The sequence below is a fragment of the Panthera pardus genome, unplaced genomic scaffold (genome assembly GCF_024362965.1).
Source record: "Panthera pardus isolate Hobbes unplaced genomic scaffold, ASM2436296v1 HiC_scaffold_3, whole genome shotgun sequence".
Lineage (NCBI taxonomy): Eukaryota > Metazoa > Chordata > Mammalia > Carnivora > Felidae > Panthera > Panthera pardus.
The window spans coordinates 12776831-12788303 of NW_026526876.1; the positions used below are offsets into that span (position 1 = coordinate 12776831).

The 11473-nt window shown below is 54.7% G+C and overlaps 1 long non-coding RNA gene across 1 annotated transcript; it reads right to left on the reverse strand.

The window, feature by feature from the left end:
• Window positions 1–2616: 2616 nt before the first annotated feature.
• Window positions 2617–3106, reverse strand: LOC128774229 (uncharacterized). The gene is made up of 2 exons (XR_008418738.1): window positions 2991–3106; window positions 2617–2899 (listed from the first exon to the last, which is right to left on the reverse strand). It is a non-coding gene; the product is annotated as an uncharacterized LOC128774229 (long non-coding RNA).
• Between the last annotated feature and the right edge of the window lie 8367 nt (window positions 3107–11473).

Genomic DNA, 11473 nt, shown 5'->3' on the forward strand with positions numbered 1-11473 from the left:
GGCACCCCAGAATTACCCCCCAGGGATGGCTGTGGTCTCCTGGAAAGAGTGCCCACTCGATGCTGCCCTTCCCGAGGCATGCCAAGTTAGGGTTTGAGGCTGGTGGAAAGGCGCCCAGGTCTCTGAGGAAGGCCAGTCGAGACCCCCACGGGGCTTGTGTAGGACACTTTAGCTTACACAGGACACGATGCCCACCCTGGAGGTTGACGGCTGAGGATTTCAGCCAGCGTGGGAAGTCTCCGGGGTCAGCAGTCCTGCTGTGTTTGCCCTTCGTAGCCTTTTCTCAGGCTTGTCACCTTCTTTTTTCACATTTGGTCAACAATCCTCTGCCCCACCACAATTTTCTTGGTGTTTGCCCACTGGGGCTGGCTGTCAGCTGGACGAGGGCCAACAAAGCCGCCTGGCCCTGTGAAGCCACAATCGTCCAGGGGTCCCGGCTGGCCCCTGGATCACACACTCATTCTTCACCGCCTTTAATTTACTTCTGACACCAGGAGTCTGGAGTCTCTGGCCTCAGCCGCCCTGTGGGTCCAGCTCCACGGCAACCTCAAACAGGTCCCTCAAACTAATGAGGACTCTGGAGTGGCATCAGGAGGGGCTGCTGCCGTGGAGACAGCCCACGGTCACCCAGTTACCACGGCACCGGCCAGAGTCCTGGGGTCGGCCGCGGGAGGTTTGCGTCGTCTGGAAATATCCTGCTTGCTAAACTGTCTGTCTTACTGGCACAGGAGTTGTGCACCGAGCCCCTTGGCTGGCTCCGCGGGCTCTGTCCAGCCCTACCAGATGTCCCCTGAACACGATGATCCCACCACAGATCTCTGGGGAGAAGAAGGCTCAGGGTAGTGTGGAAAAAGATCCTGCTGTGTCCTCTCTGGCCACGGTGACGCGCACGCCTCCCCCCCCCCCCCCCCCCCGCCCTGGCTGGCTCCCAAGGATGGCACTACCCTGTGTATGCTACGGCCCTCACAGCAGCCAGGCCCCCACAAAGACACCTCCAAATGAGGAGGGAGAGTGGGAAGAAGGAAGGTGTATGGCTGCACAGGGAAGGGAGTCATGTGATGAAAGTCTGCCGCACACCAGATCTCCTCAGTTTCTTGAAGAACAGGTGTCTTCACTAAGGCCCAGAGAGGCCAGGCAACTTGTCCAAAGTTGAACAGCCTGTGAATGGCAGCCCAGAGGTAAGCTAGGAACCAGCCTTTCCAATTTACCGTCCCCATGGAGAGTGTGTAAGGAGGCCAGACGCTCACCCTGAGAACACAAACCTGCCAGGTGTCCTCAATACTTACACGTGAGGGGCCTCGATTCTCTGAGACGTGCTGGGACAGGTGCCGGCAGCTTCGGGCGATGCAACCTTTACCACTGCTTCCCCCGGTCAGGGTGCCTTTTAGAATCAAAGCTGTTGCTGAGGGGAACCTGGCTGGCTCGGTTGGTCACAGCTGTTGCTGAGGGGGTATCCCGTTGAAAAATAGCGTTTGGGTGCAGAGGCTCCAGGACCCCTTTGTGGCCCATTGGAGCTGTGTCCAGCCTCTGTCCCCATTAGAACTTTGGGAGTGTATCACTGAGCAGGGGCAGAGTAGAGGAGCCTTGCCAGGGCCTTTTCACCCTTGAACTTCTAGCAAGTTCATAACACAACTAATGACCCTGCCAGCTGTCTTCACCATTGGGAAGTAGCAAATTTCCAAAGCTGAAAAGATTTTCCTCACTATCATACATGCTGTGACTTTTAATGTCACCATGCAAAAACTGAATGGGGCCTCAGGTCCAGGAGAGCCCAGCCCTGAGTGAGACTTGGACAAACTCACAGAAATAGAGACCCTTGAGTTGGCCTGAATCATTCGGGCTCCTACAAAAGACACCAGTATCCCACCTGTACTCAGCCCTCAGCTGCTCAGATGTTCAAACAGAAATTCAGCATTGAAGGGCTTGAGTGTATGGGTAGGAGGCCAGTACCCCCCACACTCACTGCTGGCCTGAAGTTCCTTAGGGAGGTAAAGGTGGTCTGAAGAAAGTTCCTGCAAGGCTTTTGGTTTGAGAGAGGGAAGCCATTGATTGAGGAGGGGACACTTCTGTTTTGCTATCTCTTCCTTCCTCTTACCCCCTCTGTGAGTCATGACACAAAAGAAATGTGAGTTTCCAGGTCAGAATTCACAATAGTGTTGGGGCACCGTGGCTCAGTCGGTTGAGCATAGGACTCGATTTCGGCTCAGGTAATGATCCCAGGGTCATGGGATCGAGCGCTGAGTCAAGCTCCGTGCTGAGCCTAGAGCCTGCTTAAGATTCTCTCTCTCTCTCCTCCTGCCCCTCTCCCCCGTTCACTTTCTCTCTCACACATACACAAATAAAATAAACATTTTTTTAATTTAAGAAAAAAAAAGAAGAGGGGTGCCTGGGTGGCTCAGTCGGTTAAGCGGCCGACTTCGGCTCAGGTCATGATCTCGCCGTCCGTGAGTTCGAGCCCCGCGTCAGGCTCTGTGCTGACAGCTCAGAGCCCGGAGCCTGTTTCAGATTCTGTGTCTCCCTCTCTCCGACCCTCCCCTGTTCATGCTCTGTCTCTCCCTGTCTCAAAACTAAATAAAACATTAAAAAAAATTTAAAAAAAAAAAAAAGAATTCACAATAGTGTCATGTGTCACCTTTAAAGCCATTTTGCAGAGTCCTGCTGAAGCCCGCCCTTGGGCTGGTGTGCACGTTTCTGAAGCAACACAAGGCTGAGTGCTCAGCCTTCAAGACGGAACCACCGGCTGTTGGTAGCCTTCCAGCTGTTGCTCATGCTCGTCACTCGACACTGCAACCCCAGGGTACTGAGCGTCCCAACACTCACCACCTCCCCCTTTCCAAGTTGAAGGGACTCTCCCCTGCATGGTGGGTCATGGAGAGCCCTGGGTCCTCATGGGCAACATCTGTAGAGGAGGAGGAGAAAACGTCTCATGTGCTTGCTGAGCAGTGGGACCCTCAGTTCCGGGACTGCCTGGAGAGAGGGGCATTCCTTACCAGTACTGTTTGGAGTTTCGGGACCACTGTCTTGTGAGTAACACAGTTGCTTATAATTAAGTGGCTGTTAAATGTCTAAAAAGCAGTCTGCCAGGTGTTGAAATGCAGCTTAGCCCTAAGTGTCTAACCTCCAGTTTAGCCAAGACCTGTGTGCTTAACCTGTTTAGACTCAAACCAGCCGGCCTCAGGGAAATGTCACAATGGTTTGGTGACTGACCTGTTTCCAGTTTGGCTGCCTCTTTCAGAGGTGAAACCCCACTCACACAAAGGCTGTGAAATCCAAAGGAGAAGAGGGAGCTAGAGAGATATTTGGCTCTCCAGGTGGAGTATTTTTGCCCTGGGGGAAAGGTACTGGGACTCCCAGACTCTTCTAAAACTCTACAGAAGGCTCCGTGCTAACAGGCATTGAAATATCATCCTGTGCTTATCAACAGGGGCGCAAGTCCTTGTCACATCGAAGCCAGTTGCGAGACAGCGAAATGTTTTTTGCTATTCTTTGAATTTTCGAGCTCAGATCAAAAGCCCTGATTCCTTCTGGGTGCCTAGCCTGCAACAGAACAGGTGGCCATCAGGCAAATGGGGCTGCTGGGACTGACTTTGTGACTCAAACCACCAGAGCTCCCAAAGGTCGGGGCCATCCCCTAAAAGGTAAACCGAGCCCCTCACATGACCTCCTGAAGGAGAACTATTGCCTCTGGGATGTGGGGCAGTGGGAGCTGTCAGGCCCTGAGCTGTCCCCTGGAGTCTGGAAGTGACTCAGGCCCACCCCCAGCTCTGACCCATATGGTCCCCTCCCCTTAGCAAGCCTGACTACATTCCTATCTCTTCCAAAGACCTTGGCTGCAGGCCTTGACCACTTGGCCCTCCCGTGACCCCCCACCCCACCCTTCAGGGGTGTGATTACACCCCATCAGGGGACATCTGGATGGTTGTTCGAGTCAGAGCACTGTTAGTTCTGCCCGTGCGTCTCACAGGTCAGCTCCAGGCGCCAGACAGGGCACCTGCAAGGGTGCGTGCTCCATCGTGAGTGCAAATGAATGGACGTGACTTTGCAACTCAAATATAGCTGTTTATGAAAACAACATAGCATAACTTTTAAAAATGAAATAGTCATCTTAAACCTAGGAAATATTGCAAGGTGACAGCTAATTATATAGCTCCTTTCTCACTGTCTCCGATCCTCCTCCCCTCCTGGCCCCACCTCTTGGGAGGGCCAATGCCAGAGGGGAAGGGGAGTATTCCAGTGTCACACTGTAAGCCTGTGGTTCTCTCTAGTGTCCGGTAAACAAAGGGAGATGTGCAGCCCTCGGGGGCTTTGATGCTCTGGCCTCAGGGAACTCTGCAAACAGCTTTTCTTTTTAACTGAGGTAAAATCTACATCTAAAATAAACTGTTTTAAGCATTTTGAAGTGTATAATTCAGGGGTGCCTGGGTGGCTCAGTGGGGTAAGCGTCCGACTCTTGGTTTCCACTCAGGTCATAATCTCATGGTTTGTGAGATCGAGACCGTTGTCGGACTCTCTGCACTGGCAGTGCAGAGCCTGCCTGGGATTCTGTCTCTCTCTCTGTCTCTTCCGTCCCCTCCCCGTTCATGCTCGCACTCTCTCAAATTAAAGAAGTAAAAATAAAAAAATAAAGTGTATAATTCAGTGACATTTGGTGCGTTCACAATGTTGTGCAGTCATCACCTCTTTCTAGTTCCAAACATTGTGATCACATAAAAGAAAACCTGTGCCCATCAGCACTCATTCCCCAGCCCCAGGCAGCCACCAGTCTGCTTCCATCTCTTCTTTCCCTACTCTGGACCCTTCATATTAATGGGATCACATGACGCGTGGCCTTTTGTGTCTAGCCCTTTTCACTTACAGCACATTTCCAGGGTTCACCATGCTATGACGCCTACCAGTGAGCCACCCCTCTTAGGGCCAAGCAATGCTCCGTTGTATGTCAGTCCCACGTTTTGTTCCTGGGAGCAGCTGCTTTCACCCTCAGAGAGGGACGTGGCCCACCTGCTCGGCTCTGCCTTAGCACCTGGCCCCATGGACCAGTGGACTGTCCCAGGTGGGGAGAAGGGTCTGTGGGAGCTGGAGCAGTGAGGGAGGGTCTGACCATGAGCGTCTGGGCGTTGGACCTTCATTATTTTCCTGTAATCCATCTGGAGAGAGGACTGCTGGTGTCTGGATCCCACGATGATGTTACAGAGACAGCCAGCTCTCAGTAGCAGAATAAACTAGAATCTGTCCTCACTAGGTTGTGCCCTTGCCCTGCCGATGAATCAAAGACAAAAACTGTACATTTAATTTGTCTGTGTGGGGAAAACATCGAGTAAAATATTCCTAAAGTAAGAGCACAAACACTAACACCTTGAGGAGAAAACAACTTTGGAGGCTCTTCTAGACCACTGGTTTCCAAGCGTGACTCACGTGATACGTGTGCGTCTTGGGTTCTCCTTGGCAGCCAGGGCGAAGGGCCAGAGAAGGCGTTTCCTCCCCAAGAGTGTGAGCAGACACTGGGGTCACACACCCTTCCTGGCCACTCACCCAAGAGCCTCATGCAGGGACCACGTGCCTCGGGCTCTGGAGCCCTCACCTCCTCCCCGAAAACCCTGCCACACTCCTGGGTCTCAGAGAGCTGGCCTAGACCAGCTCCTTCTCCAGGAGAACCAACCACCGTCCGTTCCAACCCCCACCAGCCTCTTCCTCTGCAATAACCTCAGACACCCTGCAGGCAGCCTTCGCGGGGGACACGCTGCCCACGGGTGGGGGGCTGCATTTGATGTTGCCCTGAGCTGCATGAATAGCTTTTTATGGTCCCCCCACGCTGGACTCAGCCAGAATGTCAAATGGTAATTAGCAGCAGACCCAGCTCTGTCCCTAGTGATATTATCATCAGGCTTCTTGGGTTTCAAAGTGAGCAGCCGACATGAAACGGCAGCAGATTGGCCTCCATGATGGGCCTGGTGGGGTTTGAACAGTCTGGGGCCCAGGTTGCCCAGAGCTGGGGACGCCAGGAGGGAAGAGGAAGGCCCTTGTGTGGGGCAGGCAAAGCTGAAGGGGCACCACAGGGCTCTTGGGGTCTGGAAGTGGCCAGTGTGATGCCCATGGGCCCTCAGCCTGGTTATGATGCCAGCTGTCACCTGCTTTCCATGGCCTGTCACACAGCACCCCCAACCACAGCCCTTCGTCCTCCCAGGCTGGCCAGAAGGGAGGGACTCTGCATGTGTTCCTCTGGTTCTAGCTTCCTTGTTATTACAGTAGAAGTATTGGGGGCACAGGCTGGTGTCCCCTCTCAGGCAGAGGCCATGCTCATAAAGTTGAAGAGGCTTTGGCAGAAGAGAGGCCCGGGCCACACTCCAGTGAGTGTGTGGTGAGGGCAGATGTGACCCAAAACCCCATGCTCTCACCCTCCCTCTCTAGACTCTTCCTGTAGACCAGGAAAAGGTTTTGCATCTCAGATGTGTTGCTACAAGTCGTGACCCCTCAGGGATCCAGAGCACTAGGCCCCACTGGCCCCCCCCATCCATGGAAACCAGCAGGATGGGGCCCGGAGGGGGCCACGTCCTGCCTCCTCAGGCACCAAGGGCTGACACTCTGGGGTTCGTGAGAAGAAAGGGATGAGAAGAGCAAGACATTCACGGTGGTGTTATTCATAATTCAAGGAAAGGAGGAGGTTTAAACCCTAAATCCCTTGATTGTATCCACAAAATAAAATTCTATGGTCATGAAAATATGTTTGCAAGACGTTAAGTTTTAAAAATCAACCCAGAAAACAGATATATACTGTGACCCTAACTTTGAAAAGCCTGAAAATGTATCTGTATGTGTATACAAGTAGACAAAATTATCTACACCAAAAGATTAAAATAGATCATCCCTGGGTCACGAACAATGGGTACTTTGATAAGTAGGGGAACAATAGTCATTTTGTGATTTTAAAAACCAGGCTTCTCAACTCAAAAGTGGCTTAGGGAGGGGTCCCACACCCTCTGACCCAGGACAGGCCAAGCCACACCTCCCAGAGACTCACAGGTCAGGTTCCAGCATCTCACAGGAGGTTCATCGTGGGAGTGGGGAGAGGAGCCCTCAGAGGGGCCACACAGGCTCCTCCAGGGCACACGCTGCTCCGGCAGCTCTCAGGGCCAGGTCTGGACTCCCCGGCTCCCCATCCCCACTCTTGCAGGACACCAGCCCAGGTGCAGACCCCATGGCTTCTCCCCAGGGCGCTTGCTTGTCCTATCCAGCTTTGAAGCACATCTTGTTCTGTTGGGTCAGATTTTGGGAACTTTTGCTAATGCCTGGCTACCTCTACTCCAACGTTCTGCGGGCCACGCTTCCATCAGTTACAAGAAAAAAAGGGAAATTAATCCCCCTTGAGAACTCACTGCCCCAAGTGTGCAGACCCAGAGAAACAAAAATGGTGCATGTGGTCAAACCACGCACAGGGGCCAGAGGCCCTGGGCCCCGGCTATGGCTCTAGAAAACAAGGGAAGCCTTGGCCTTGACCGACCCAGCAAGAGGCCCCTCCTTCCAAGAGTCCCGGCTCGGCCATGGAGCCCTTGCCATCTCTCGCCTGCTCTCAGCCAGTAGAGGAACCATTGGGGGAAGAGGGCAAACCCCAGCGCCCCTCTGTGTCAGGCGGGCTGTGGCCCAGGGCACAAGTGCACAGGGGTGACATGTGCCACCCAGGAGGGTGCTCTCCAGCCGCAGCACCTGGGCTGACAGTGTCAATTTGCTTGCTCACTTGTTGTTGGAGAAAAGACGACCGGACTCAGGATGGCGCGGCTGGAGGGATGTGGACCCCCAACGGTGAAAGCTTGAGGACCTTGCACACGGCTAGCTCTCCCAAATCCCGAGTCTGTAGAATTCAACAGGAAAATGAGAACATTTGGAAGAGTAAATGCAAGAGATGATGGATCTCTGCATGGAGAGAATGGAAGAGAACATTTGGAAGGTTTTGTTTTGAACAAAACCTTGTTCACAGCAACATTATTCACGACGTGGAAGCAGCCTGAGTGTCCAACGAGGTCTGGATGGATGAACAAAATGTGGAACATAATTCAGTGGAGTATGACTCAGCCATATAAAGGGGTAAGTTCTGACACACTGCAATGTGGATTGAGGACCAAAGGGACACACCCTGCATGATTACGCTCATGGGGGGCCCCTGGAGGAGTCATACCCGAAGCGACAGAAAGTGGGTGGGGGGGCAGGGCAGGGGGAGGGGGGAGCTGGGGTTTAGCGGGGACAGCGTCCACTTTCCGAGACAGAGTCTGGAGACGGACGGCGGTGGAGGCTGCACACAAGAACGCGCGTGTGCTCCGTGCCCGCGAACTGTGGCTTCAAGTGGTTAGGACGGAAAATTTTACGTTGTGTGTATTTTACCACATAAAAACTGTAAACTATACATGTGCCCCCAACTATATGAGTGTGTGCACAAACATACACAAACTCGTGGCTCAAGCAGTTCTGAAAGACGTGCACCCGGAGGTTAGCGGTCATCGGCTCTGGGTGCTGAGATAATGCTACTCCCCCTGCTTTGCTGTGACTTCCAAGTTCTCTAAAAGGGGCGGGCAGCGCTTTGACAATGGAACAGAAGTTATAAAATGCACATCTCTCCCCAACTGGGCGTGCCTCGCTGCCCTTTCTGCCTGTTCCACACAATGGGGTCATTCAGCCGCTCTGCCCGCGGCCCGCACACACTCCGCAGTGCCCTGGGTCCCTCTGCCATAAATCAGCCTGGGGTTGAGCCCCACCCCGGCCACTGCCTCCTTCCTCCTACCCCTTGGGGCTGCAGCAGGCCTATGTCGTGCCCACCCAGCCCCGGAGGACAGTGACCAAGGCAGTCCTGGGGACCAGCCTACATGTTTCATCTCCTGAAGGGACAGCTGTGGCCCTTTGCTGTCGCCTCGGCTCTCGGTAAGGCAAACAGAATCAGTGGCATTCACTGGGTTTATTACGCATATTCCCCAAATGCACAATTATCTTTCTACAAGGCACATTCTTGGTGTCTTGCCATGCCTTCGTGCCAGAACCCCAGACCGTCCTCCTGCATTCCTGGACCGTGACACCACCACACCGCAGCCTGCTGCACTTGGCCAGATGTGCTCGGAGCCGCTCACCGTGCCCAGCCAGGCTTGGGGAAGGATGTACACACAGGCAGGGACAGAAGCCACAAGGGCAAGGGGCTGCCTGGTGCACCGCTGGTTGGAGACTCCAGAGCCCAGCCTTGGCCCTTCCCGCCTGTGGCAGAACCGGGCCCTGTGGTGGCCATTGTCCCAAGGGCCCTGGGGTGATCACCCTGCTTCCTGTTCTGTAGAAGAGAGGCCCCACTGGGCCTGGGGTCTGAGGGCAGCCAGCAGGACTGGGGAAGGCCCCTCCTCCTGGCTCTGAGCTCCATTGCAAGGGGCCATCCAGGGGCTCTGTGCATGAAGCCAGAAGGGTAAAAATGCACCCCCCTTTGGTCTGTCATAGCCAATTGATCAGGGACTCTGAGCCAGAAGGCTGTTGGGACCAGCTGTGTGGCCTTGGGCTGGCAGCACACCCCTCTATAGGTGGCTTCTTCCTTCAATAAACGAAGGTGACAGTGGCACATGTCTCCTTGGGTGCTTGTGCTGCAAACAGAATGAGGGTCCCTGGTGTGTGCCCAGCAAGACACCCTTGGCACAAATGAAGTTCAGGCAATTGTGGGGTCTGGTCTGTCACGCTGGAGGAGAAGAGGGCTGCCCCCCTCAACCATGACCCTCACAGCCCTCTGTCGCCACTGCTCCAGGAGCAAGCAACCCCCCCCCCCCCGCCCGCCACACACACACACACACACACACACCTCCGGTGCTGGCCTTGTCCTCCTTCCAAACCACTAGCTCTGTCGCAAAATTCCCTGTTCAGAGCTTACCTAGGAAGCACTTTAACATTGGGTTTATCTCAGAGGACGAGGCTTCTGACTTTCCAACTTTTCTCTCACAGCATGTTTTCATGTGTGTTTGAGATTTTAAAAGTGCTATTTAAAAACTCCCAGCAACTCCCTATCCCTCTCGTCTGCACTGCTCAGCCTGGCCTGACGCTGCCCCCCACACTCGGGCCGTGCCCCACCTCTGCTCCAGCTGCCCACCATCCCACCTTCCACCTTTTCCTAGGAAAAGCCCCAGGAGGAGCTCCCGAGAGCAGAGTGTGAGATGGCAGAGGAGACCAGAAGCAGCAAGCATTCGAGGAGGGGGAAGTGGCCACACAGCCCCCTTTGGGCTTTCTGTAAGACTCGGCCTTCATTGGTTTCCATTGAGGCCAAGGTTCCTGTGGCTGTGGGGCCCCCTCTCCCTGGGCCAGTGGTCACTCATGCTTCGTCCCTGTCCAGTTTGCCGGGTTCTCCCACAGTCCATGTCTTATGCCTGGACCCAAGGTGCCGTGTGCTGACCTCAGGCATCACTGCTCAGATGAGAGAGAAGGAGGCTGTGCCTCCCTGCTGAGCAGCATCTGGGCATCTGGGGGTCATCCTGTGTCCCGTGCCCCACACATCTGGGGTCATATCCTTTCCTGTGCCCCCACACACGTCTGGGGGTCGTCTCAGCTCCTGTGCCCCACATGCACCTAGGGTTCATCCCATCTCCCGTGCCCCCACACACCTGGACCTTCGAGTCTGCCCCACCTGGACCAGTCCACAGCCCCTACAATCTGCAACCAGCACACACGGATACCCCTCCAGAGGTGGGGGCAGTTGCCAGTGTCCAGCCGCCAAGAAAAACAAGACAACAGAGTTCACCTCCCCAGCTGCCCCAGCCTCCCCCAAAGGGCCAAGCACACGTAAGACAGGAAGCAATGCACCTGCTAGCTGGACCTGTTCACCCACATCTCACAGGACGCCACCTCATGAGGAAACACCAGCCAAACCCTTGATTTCAAATGGGTGGAGTCAGAAACGCCTCTCTTGGGAGCTGGGGCCCCGGCAAAGTGCTTCCACCTGGGGACTGAGGGGGGGCCAGCCAAGGGCCCCCCCAACTCGTCCTCCAGCCCTTGGCTCAGGAGTGGTCCCAACTCTCCCCACATGGTGCAGGGTTTTGTAAGCTCATACCCCGAAGATGCTGCTGGCTCACACATGTGCAGTCAGCCTGTGTCCCGCCTTTTTTCCCTCCTCCACGTCAAATGCTAATATAGGTGGGTGTTTGGTAGTGAGAGCTAGGCAGGACAGCTGTCCCCCTCCCGCACACCTGGTGAGGTAGGGGTCAGAGGTCACATGGTTTTCATTAAGGATGGTTCCTTCATGTGGCCACAGAGGGGTCCACTGCCCTGAGGACGGATGGAGGGAACTCATGGACCTTTCCCTGTTCTCTTTTGCAAAGGCTGCCCTTCCCCTTCCCGGTGCCTCAGGACAGCAGAGTCTTGAAGGGAAGCTGCTGGAGAGTAGGACCAGTCCCGAGCCGGAGAGGCGAGCCCCAGACCTCCAAAAACCAGCCCTCCTGGGAGAGTCAGGCGGTGAACAGAAGCAACTGCCTGG